An 11,503-nucleotide genomic window follows, 5' to 3' on the forward strand; every position below is an offset into this window, starting at 1 on the left:
AAGTGACAGCACATGCTGGCGAGGATGTGGAGCAAAGGGAACATTCCTCCATTGCTGGTAGGAGTGAAAACTTGTACAACCACTTTAGAAATCAATTTGGCAGTTTCTCGGAAAGTTGGAAATAGTTCTACCTATATACCTATATACCTATCCAGCTATACCACTCCTGGGTATATATCCAAAAGAAGCTCCACCATACCACAAGGACACCTGCTCAACTATGTTCATAGTGGTTTTATATATATTAGACAGAAACTGGAAACAACCTAAATGTCTCTCAATCAAAGAATGGATAAAGAAAATGTGGTACATTTACACAATGTAATATTACTCAGCTATTATAAAATGATACTATGAAATTGGCAGGCAAATAGATGGAACTAGAAAAGATAATCCTGAGTCAACCCAGACCCAGAGCCAGAAAGACAAATATGATATATATTCACTTACAAATGGATAGTAGACATAAAGTACAAGTTAACCATCAACAGACCAAAGGAAGCCGAATAACAATGAGAGCCTAAGGGAGGTTGCTTGAATCTTTTTCAGAAGGGGAAATAAAAGAGACTTGACCATGATTGAAGGAAGGGACCTGAGTGAGAGACAGAGTCATGAAGGGAACAGGAAGGGTCAAGTATAGGGAGGATGGAGGGAGAGAGAACTAGGAGAGAGAATTGGAATCAGTGGTAGGGGCATCTCTGGGATGAGATAGACACCTAGGACAATGCAAATTCCCAGGAACCTATGAGGGTGACTCTAGCTAAGACTCCTAGCAATAAGAGATGTAGAACCTGAAATACTCTCCCCCTGTAACCAGGCAAGACTTCCAATAGAGGGATGGAGACACCAACCTAGCCACAAAACCTTAGACCCACAATTTGTCCTGCCTGTAAGATGTGCTGGGATAAAGGTAGAGCAGAAATCGAGGGAATGGCCAATCAATGACTGGCTCAGCTTGAGACTCATAATCATGAGGAAGAGCCCACTTCTGATATTGTGAATGATATTTTCTTGTACTTGCAAACAGGAGCCTAGAATAATTGTCATCTTCAGAGGCTTCACCTAGCAACTGATGGAAACGGATGCAGAGACCTATACTCAACCATTAGGTAGAGCACAGGGAATCTTGTTGGAGAAGGGGAGTCACTGAAGGAGCCACTGAGGTGAAGGACATCACAAGAAAAAGTATGGAATCAACTTACCTGAGACCATATGTGCTCACAGAAACTGAACCACCAACCACCAAGCATGCATGGGACGGATCTAGGCCCTGTACACATATGTAACAGATGTATAGCTTGATCTTCTGCTCCTAACACTGGGAGCAGAGGTTGTCTCTGACTGGATTCCCTGCCTTTGGATCCCCTCCCCCTAACTGGGCTGCTTTGTCTAGCCTCAATAAGAGAAGAGGCACCTAGTCCTACTGCAACTTGATATGCCAAGGAAGGTTGATATCCATGGGAGGCTTCTACTTCTCTGAGAAGAAAGAGAGAGGGAATGAAGGGAGAACCAGTGAGAGGGAGGGATTGGGAGGAAAAGAGAGAAGGGAGCCAAGATTAAGATGTAAAGTAAATAAAAAAGAAATAACTATGAGTCTGTAATAAAGGTCTAAATAAACAGATCCAGTTATAATGGGTATCTTAATTTTAAAGTAGTTATTAAGCTTTAAAGTAATTATTAAGCTTTAAATTAACTATAAAGAATTTACAATAGCAAAAAGTGACTGATGCTTTCATTAGCATCTCTAAGGAACAAAGTTGGAAGAACTGGAAGAAATAATTCAAGTAGTTAATTTTTCCCTTGGTGTGAAGCGCAGAATTTTAAAAAAAAAAAAAAGCAGTAGCCAATACATCGGGGAGTATATATGAGAGAAAAGAGGTAAGCTCCAGTTCTGTGCTTTTAGGATACTTGTAACAAAGTTGCTTTCTATTAGCTGGACCTTTTGGTCATTTTACAAAGAAGTGAAATTTGGCAACAGGGTCCTAATGATGTCTTCACTCAAAGGCAGTACAGTTTATGAGGAGTGAGAAGAAATTGATTCAAAGTGAAAGTAAGCACTAAGGGCTTGCCATATTAACTCTCCTGTCTTCAAACCTTCAGAAAAAGTTGTATGTTTTGAGGAGTCTTAGAGCAAAGCTAATTACGCATTTTCCCCATAGCATCTTCATTTACTATTGACTCCAACAGACATCCAACCCAGAACAGGTCATAAATACATTCAACAAGTAATAGCAACCAGTCATAGAGTAATCAGGACAGACATCAACTACAGAATAGAATAGAGTCTTTACAGCTGGCTGTTGGGGCACATGCTATACCCCAAGTTAGTGACGAAGTCGAAGCAAGAGAGTCAAAAGTAGAAGGCTAGCCTGGGCAAATTCCTGAGAATTTTTTTCAGAATAAAAAAATACATATGGCAAGAGAAAACAGCAAAGATAATACACAGTAAACTGTTATCCTGCAAAAGTCAAGGTCTATTTAAAAAGTGTATTAATCCAAGGGAGATCTCTACAGCAAGCAGACAGGAAAGCTAAGAAGTGTAGTCCAACTGAGAGCCCATATTGGAGTACAGACACCTAAAGAAACCAGTAAAAAAGGCTTAAACACTCCCTACCCCAAACCCCAATTACACCAAAGTGTGAAGACCAATAACTTAACCATCCCACACACAGTAGTACTATATGGAGTCTTCCAGAGTCAGAGCTGAAAACTCCACCTTTCAACTCAGCACAGTTGTGCCAACAATTCACTCCATAAGTGTTCTTCTTAGCTCTTATTTTCTATTGTTTAATTTCCATCTTTGCACATACATTTTATTGTGGCTCTGTTTTTGTTTGTATATTGCTCAGGTTTTAAAACTCTTCCTTGTGTTTCTCTGTTGCATTTACTTGAACACATTCCTCTCCATACTCTCCAGCCACATTGCACACCTCTTATTCCTATGTCTTTTCTTCTTTCCCTTGTCTTTATTCCCTTCTCTTCTAAAAAAAAAGATGCACTTATTTTATATATATGAGAACACTGTAGCTGTCACACACCAGAAGAGGGCATTGGATCCCATTACAGATGGTTGTGAGCCACCATGTGGTTGTTGGGAATTGAACTCAGGACCTCTGGAAGAGCAGTCAGTGCTCTTAATCACTGAGCCATCTCTCCAGCCCCAATTCCCTTCTCTTTTTACTTGTTAATTAGAATCCTCCATAGATTTAACAATCCCTAAGATCTTTAGGCTCTAATTATAGCCAAACTATTACTTAACCTGTGGTGGTTTGAATGGAGATGCTCTCTTTGGTCTCAGGTATTTGAACAATTGGTCACCAAAATTGGTGATGTTGTTTGGGGACGTGGTGTAGCCTTGATGGAGCATGTACTTGTGTAGAGGTCGGCTTTGAGAGTCCATAGATACACACACAACTCACATTTGCTTTCTCTGCTTCCTATGTGTGGAAAAAGATGTCCTCTAACAGCTTCCTGCCCCCTCCTTCCAGCCTTCGGCTTCCTACCATATTGTCTCACTCTGATACAACCCCCCAGGAATCACAGGTTCAAATAAATTATCTCTTTTATAAGCTGCTTTTGGTCATGATACTTTATCACAGCAAAAGAATATAATATAGAAGTTGGTACCAGAGGGTAGGCTATCGCGGTATAGATCCTGGCCCTGTTTTGCATTCTGATTTTGGAGGAATTAAAAGATCTCAGAACTTTAATATAGAAAAGTTATTGACTTCTGTAATCAGAGCTTAACAGACAGGTCTAGTCAGAACCTGGGAAACAGTAATCCTGAGAACAATACAGACTATGGAGACTCAGTCCAAAAGGTTTCAGAGAGAGGACTGTTAGATCTCAAAGCTGGGACAAATGGCTAATTGAGGTGTCCATTAAAGTACCAAAGCAAACACTGGTCACCAGGTTCTTTCTCCCTGAATCTTTCAGTTCCTATCCATTACAAGGTCCTTCTGGCTTGCATACCCTAAATTTCTCTAGCCCAGAGGCTGAGCTGCCTTTCTCCTGGCTGTCCTTCCTTACATAATCCAGTCATTTGCTTATCTGGCCTTTTTTTTAATTTGATTTACCCTTCACCCAGGCCAGTCTCTTGGTCCAGGCCACTCCTCTTGATCAGCGGCTCCTCCCCCCCCTCTTCCTTGCTCTCCTCACATGGCCAGGCCAGGCTCAGAGACATGTCCACTCTGAACTCTCTCAGATGTCTCTGCCTCTGGCTATGCTCTCCCTTTTATCTATAATAAATATTTTCCTCCACCATACTTAGGAGCAGTCCTTCCTTTTTTTTTCATTTCAGGGACAATATTAACAACTGGGCTAATGGCCATTAATATGTTATTTTGACAAAAAAAATGGTTGCCTTTTCCCACCCCCTTCTATCATTAGACGAGATTTCTAAGAGATAATAATATAATATAACAAAATAAAATAAAACAAAAAAAATCACATTGAAGTTGGACGAGACAATAGCCCAAGAGAAAGCACAAGAATCAGAGACCCACTTGTTCACTTACTCAGGAGTCCCATAAAAATACTACACTGAAAGTTTGAATGTATATGTTCTAAGGACCAAGTGCAAACCTGTTCAAGGCACTGTGCTGATACTTCATTCTCTGTGAGATCAAGTGACCTTTGCTCGTGTTGATTTAGAGAGCCTTGTATTCTTGGTGTCCTCCATCCCTCTGGTTCTTACATTGTTTCTGCATCCTCTTCTATGAGGTTCCCTGAGCTCCTAAAGGGAGATATTTGATGAAGAAATCTCAAGTAGGGCTGTGTGTTCTCTCTCTCTCTCTCTCTCTCTCTCTCTCTCTCTCTCTCTCTCTCTCTCTCTCTCTCTGTCTCTCTCTCTCTCTCTCTGTGTGTGTGTGTGTGTGTGTGTGTGTGTGTGTGTGTGTGTGTGTGTGTAATATCTGGCTGTAGGTCTCTGTATTTGTTCCCATCTGCTGCAGGAAGAAGCTTCTCTGATAATAGCTGAATAAGCACTGTCCTATGAGTGTAGCAGAATATCATTAGGAGTCTGAATGAAAATGAGAACATGGCCACTCTTAGGTATAGTTGAGGAGAAGCGAGTAATTGGAGATATGAGGGAGAACACAGCTAGAAGCATCTGGAAACATCCAGACTGAACATGGCTAGCAGCATACACTGGACTATGAGAGCAGAGAGAGAGAGAGAGATGAGGGGAGCCAGAGAGGAAGAGAAAAGAGAGGGAGGATGTGGCTAAGAGGACCAAGAGAGTGCATAGAAAGCAAGAAAGCATGTAGTCAAAACAGCTGAGTTATAAAAAGAATCAGAAGCTGGAGGAAAGGAAACAAAGCCCAACCTGTAGGCTAAGGTTTACTGTAGGAGGCAGGGTGAGAAATGCTGGGAGGAGTCACAGTACTGAATGATACCTGTCTTAGGTTTCCTTGGGATCTAACATTCCAGTCTTTTTGTTGATAACAAGTGATGTCATCTCTTCTTCATCTAAGTGAAATTGGGTCATCATGGTCAGGGGAAACCAGGAAGTCTTGAATGCTGCTCAAAGCCAGGAAGGGAGAGGGGAGTGCAGGCTGGGAGACATCTGCTTTGCTTGCTGCCCAGGGTTCTGCTGGACCACCTAAGGTTAATCCACAGGCAGCTTTGGATAAGTCTGGGATGATGTTTCTGGAGGAACACCTGGCAGTTTGCAGTTCTTTGGGGGCAGTTTTCAGTCTGCAGCTCATTGGAAATCTATTCAGACAGATATAGACTATGGACAGAAGGTAAAGTTAAGGAACTTAGGGGAATTTTTTTTTATCTTGGGTGTACAGTTGAAATTTCCAGGCCCACGATCCTGGTAGCTGGAGGGAAGGATCCCAAGACCAGAGGAAAGAGAGATTCCCACCCTCAGTAATAGGCAATAGTGGGAAAAATTTAGAGATATTCGTATTACCACTGTTTCTACTCTGTACTGGAAGCCACATCATAGAAAAAGCAGTAGACTCATGCTTTTGAGTAATAGCAAAAACTTGGGAACAAAAATTATTCTAGATTAAAAGCATTAACACTTTTCCTTTATATCTAGAGAGCTGGATAAACAGATTGGACAGAGATGTTTTTAGCACAATGAGAAACTTTAAGTCTATATTTAGAAGACAACCAAAGGATATTTTAAAATTTAAACTTGTGATTGATAATAGTAGCAGTGCTTTACCAGGGCTAGATTAATAGCGTGTTACAACTTGCATCTACTTTCTTAAACTCTTACAACTTATATAAACTTCGAACCTTTTCTTTCCATCCAATCATTTTCCATAAGACAGGAGTGACTGATTTTTGAGAGCAAAAGTGATTGATTTTTGAGTTGCAAAGAAAGTTGCTTTAAATAAAGGAAAACTAAAGAGTTACACTAAAACCTGTTTTGTGAGTTTTTCTCTTTTGGTGTGAAGTCTGCCAGCAAGATAAACTGTCTGCCTTTCTCAGCTGGAGACCTGGATTTAAAGTGAGGCCTGACTTTTACATATGAAATGACTTGAACAAGCAGCAGTAGCCTTGGAGAGGGAGCTTGGAGCCCACCACAGCTTGACAAAACTACAGTTAGCCATCAATACCTTCAGAGATGTGAGAGAAGGATAAATTATAGCAGGAAGTATAATCCAAATGACCTACATATTAATTAAAGTGACAGAGACTTAGTGCTACCTGGATGGTTACCCTAGACTTCTGCCATCTCAATGGCTTCATTAGGGAACAGAGGCCATAGGTGTCACATAGCTGTCACATTGTCACAAAGAACAGCATTACATCTCAGCTGCTGAACAGGACAGCATTGGCCTTTGGTTGCCAGGCAAAAAAGGTTTGAGAGACTTTCCTGTGGAGGAGGAATTTGGGAAAACTGATATACCTTAAGGAGGCAGAGTAAAGCAGTCAAACCAATGGTAGGGTAGCTATGCTTTCAGGGGAGTCCTGGCAGCAGGTGAGCATGGAGCAGTTCTTTCCCAGTGGTTGGCACCACCAGAATCCAGGTGGAGTCCTCTGTGCTTCATAGTCTTCTTTGGAGACCTTAGGGTCACTGAGAGGAGTTGGCATTTCTGTCCATCACAGGAAGCTTTTTCAATAAACACCTTAAATGGCATATTCAGCAGAGCTCTAAAGCATCTGAGGAGCATTATCTATTAAGTATACCTGAGCTAAGTAAAGTTTACTTGTTTTTAGTTACTTGCTTTAGTCTTAACCTCAAAGACATAAACAGCAGGCTAAATGTGTTGGTTTGAAAGAAAATGGCTCCCATAAGCTCATAAGAAGTAGCACTATTAGGAGGTGTGGCCTTGTTGGAGCAGCTGTGGAGTTATTTGAGGAAGTGTGTCACTGGGGATAGGCTTTGAGGTCTCACATGTTCAAGCCAGGCCCAGTGTGGCTCCCTCTTCCTGCTGTCTACAATCCAGATGGAAAACTCTTAGCTACCACTGTCTGCCTATGTCTCACAATGCTACCTGCCATAATGACAATGGATGAAACATCTGAAACTGTAAGCCAGCCCCAGTTAAATGTTTTCCTTTGTAACAGTTTCCATGGTCACAGTGTCACTTCACAACAACGAAAACCCTAAGACACTAAATAAATCTTGTCCCCCCGAAATTAATTATAGTTGTACTTCTAAGTACATTAAAAAATTTATCATTTATAAGGTGACTGACCAGTAACTTGCATATTTTAATTATTTTTAACAGCTTACAAGTCAGTAGCTTTTATAAGATTAAGAACTTACAATTTTATACCTGTTAAGTTTGAGCCTTAAATTTTTGAGTTGAAGATTTAATTGAACCTCCTTTAGCATCAAAATAAAACTTTAAACCATAAATAAAGTCTACAGAGGGACTGGGAAATTTACAGAATCATAGATATCATCCACAGAGAAACTGAGAACCTTATTTTTTTGACTCTTTCATACCATTACAGGATTTCACAGTTTCTTATAAGGGTCAATTTATCCAAATAGCTAATCCTTAGTAAAGTTAGCAAAGACAAAGAAGCTAGACATATATCTTCAAGTCAGTTATCATTAAACTGAGTAGACCTTGGAATTTATAAACCTTATTTATCGAATATATCTTAAGTTGTTCCTTATTTAAATTTTTCTGGAAGCATGGTGTTAAGCAGTTAGCAAAACCATAAGTAGTTAGACATACTCTGAGTCAGTTTCTGTCGACCTGAGTATACCTTTATAACCTCAGGAATTTATCATCACATCAATAACCATCCTAATCCAAAATATTTCCAGTTGTGTCCTTAGTCTAAAAGGAGATGCAATGATAAAGAAGTTTTATGATTACTGCATTAGTTTTTGCTCTGTTTTCATCTTACTCAAGACAGTGGGACAGTTACATGGCATGTACTCTTTTTTAACCTTAGTGAAGATGACTGTCACCTGCATGCTTCCATCCTATGAGTCTATCAGCCAAGATGGAAGCAAGTCATGTGGCTGCTATTTAAAAACATCTATTGTCCTAAACAAGAGTTGAGTTCAAGGTACAGACACACTAAGTAGATCTATTTTTCTACATAAGAGTTGTTTACCATATACAAATTAAGATTCAACTTTTTGTTACAAGTTTTAAGCCAACTTTTTGTCAAAGATTTCACAAATTCTTTAACCACCCTCAATGAACTTACAAATCATGAGATCAAGAGTGTTTACACAACAGTCTTAAAATATTTCTTGAGAACAGAACACAGAGAAATTGGAGATACAAAAATTTTAAAGAGTAGAAATTTACATGCATCGTATATACTCACTGATAAGTGGATATTAGCCAAAAAAAAGTGTAGAATACCCATGATAAAACCCACAGACCAAAAGAAGTTTAACAAGAAGGAAGGCCCAAGTGAGGATGCTTTAATTCCACTTAGAGAAGGGAACAAAAATAATCACGGGAGACAGAGGAGGGAGGAACTTGGATAGGTGGGAGAGGGGAGGGGGAGGTGAAAGGGGGCAGAATGAGGTATGGGGGAGGGACAGGAGAGAATCCCAGAAAGCCAAAAGAATGAATTAAAATATGCAGCTGTGGAGGTGAGGTGGGGGGAAACCTCTAGAAAGTCTCAGAGACCTGTGATATCAGAGGCTCCCAGGACTCAATGGGCTTGACTTTAGCTGAAATGCCCAACAGTGGGGAGATGGAACCTGAAGAAACCACCTCCAGTAGATAGATAGGGCCCCCAGTGGAAGGATGGGGTCACAAATCTACCTTCAAATTTTTTGACTCAGAATTGTTCCTGTCTAAAAGAAATACAAGGACAAAAATATGGAGCAGAGATTGAAGGAATGGCTGACCTATGACTAGCTCAACTTGGAATCCATCCCATGGGTAGGTACCAAACACTGACACTATTACTGATGCCATGTTGTGCTTGCAGACAGGAGCCTAGCATGGTTGTCTTCTGAGAGGCTCTATTAGCAGCTGAGATAGACACAGATGCTTACAGCCAAGCATTAAACTGAGGTCAGGGCCCCTATGGAAGAGTTAGGGGAAGAGTTGAAGGAGCTGAAGGGGATGACAATCCCATAGGAAGAACAACAGTATCAACTAATCTGGACACCTGGGAGCTTCCAGAGACTAAGCCACCAACCAAAGAGCATACATAGGCTGGTCTGTGGCCCCTGGCACATATACAGCAGAGGACTGACTGCCTGGCCTGTCTTCAGTTGAAGAAGATGCACCTAACCCTCTAGAGACTTGATGGCTCAGGGAACAGGGTGAGGTGAGTAGGTTGGGTGATGGGGTAGGAGTAGGGTAGCACCCTCTCAGAGGCAAGAGGAGGAATGGGGTGAAGAACTCTGGGAGGGGACTGAGAATGGAGGCAACATTTGGAATACAAATAAATAAAACAATTTAAAAAATAAAACATGAAGCAAGGAGAAAAAAGAATAGAAATTTGAGAAACCTTAGGGATAAGAGATTTGGGATCATTTGCGTGTGAGATGCAAGAAGTCATTACAATATGCAAGGATTTGGAAATCAAGTGTGCTATCTTTGGCCATTGAGCTGTACTGAGGCCAAGCCGTTTTCAGTAACATAGTGAGGCTTTAATGAAATCTCTGAGTCCAAGGATCAAAAAAAGAGAGAGTTACAAAACAAACTTTTCTGGAGGGAGGGCTCCAGCAGGCTCCAAGGGGAAACTGAGAGACAGAGAAAGACATGGAAACCGCCTGTCATGGACAAGGGTTTCAAATGTAAACGGTGCCTGAGGGAAGAGTCTAATATCCTAGAGGCCATGACTGAGGGGAGAAGCTGTGAGACTGCAGATCCCTAGGAAGCAAGGGAGCTCCAGGAAGGAGCTAGGAACAAAGGAAGCAGAGGGGCAATCAAGTGTCTTAGAGGATGGTTGCCTACATGGTGGAGTTCTGGAGGATGTACGAGGCTCCAGGAGCCAAGGAGAGACAAATGGTTGGAGCAGGTAGAGGGGAGAAACTGTAGAAAAGGTAGATTCTAGAATTTAGATTTAAATATGGTAGAAGACAGATGCCAGCAGAGACAAATTATCTGAGTATACCTTAGGAGAGTCCAATCAGCTTTAGTTCAGGGGGGATGAGCCCTTCGGAAGGCAGCTCATGTATGCTGCTCCTGAGTGAAAACCAGGACATAACCATTCTTAGGTATGGTTGAGAAGGGTTTTATTTTAGATACGAGGGAGAGAGCAGCCAGAGGCATCAGGAAAACTCTAGGCATATGGTCAGCAGAACAGACCGAGGCAATGAAAGGGGGAAAGGAGAGCCAGAGAAAAGAGATGAGGGAGGGAAGAGGTGGGTAAAGAAGACCAAGACACTTCACTCTGGATCTTAAGGAGGAAGGACACACCTTTAATCTAGGCCACACCTCCTGCTGGAAGCCTATATAAGGACATGCAAGAAGGAAGGTATTGTTGCTTATATACCTCAATGTTTATACTCCAACAGTTATTGAGTGTGTCTGTGTGTGTGTGTGTGTGTGTGTGTGTGTGTGTGTGTGTAGAGAGAGAGAGAGACATAGACAGAGAGAGAGAGACAGAGGGGGAGAGGGGGGGAGATTTTCATTCCTCTGGAGAACCCTGACTACTATAGATAAAGATGTGACCTCTCTGCCCACCATTCACTACTATGCACACCCCCTCTATGATGGACTCTTATGTACTGTCTATGGTACTATAAACCCAAATAAACTCTTCTATAAGTTGCTTTTGGTCGTAGAGCTTAACACAGAAACAGAAAACCAACTAATGCACAATCCTTATACTTACCCACACTAATAACCATTGTTAATATTTGCCTGGTATAATATAGGATTAGTAGTGATATGAAGAAGTTCTGGTTTCTCAAGCACACAATATCCTAATCAGGGAATACAATTTAGTTTCTATCAGGCACCCTGATCTCTAGGCCTAAGGAACCATTTTCCAAACTACACAATACACATTCAACTCTGCCATATCCAAGTCCTACTTGAACATTGCAAATACTTCACACACACACACACACACACACACACACACACACACACACACA

The sequence above is a fragment of the Grammomys surdaster genome, unplaced genomic scaffold (assembly GCF_004785775.1).
Source record: "Grammomys surdaster isolate TR1022 unplaced genomic scaffold, NIH_TR_1.0 204, whole genome shotgun sequence".
NCBI lineage: Eukaryota > Metazoa > Chordata > Mammalia > Rodentia > Muridae > Grammomys > Grammomys surdaster.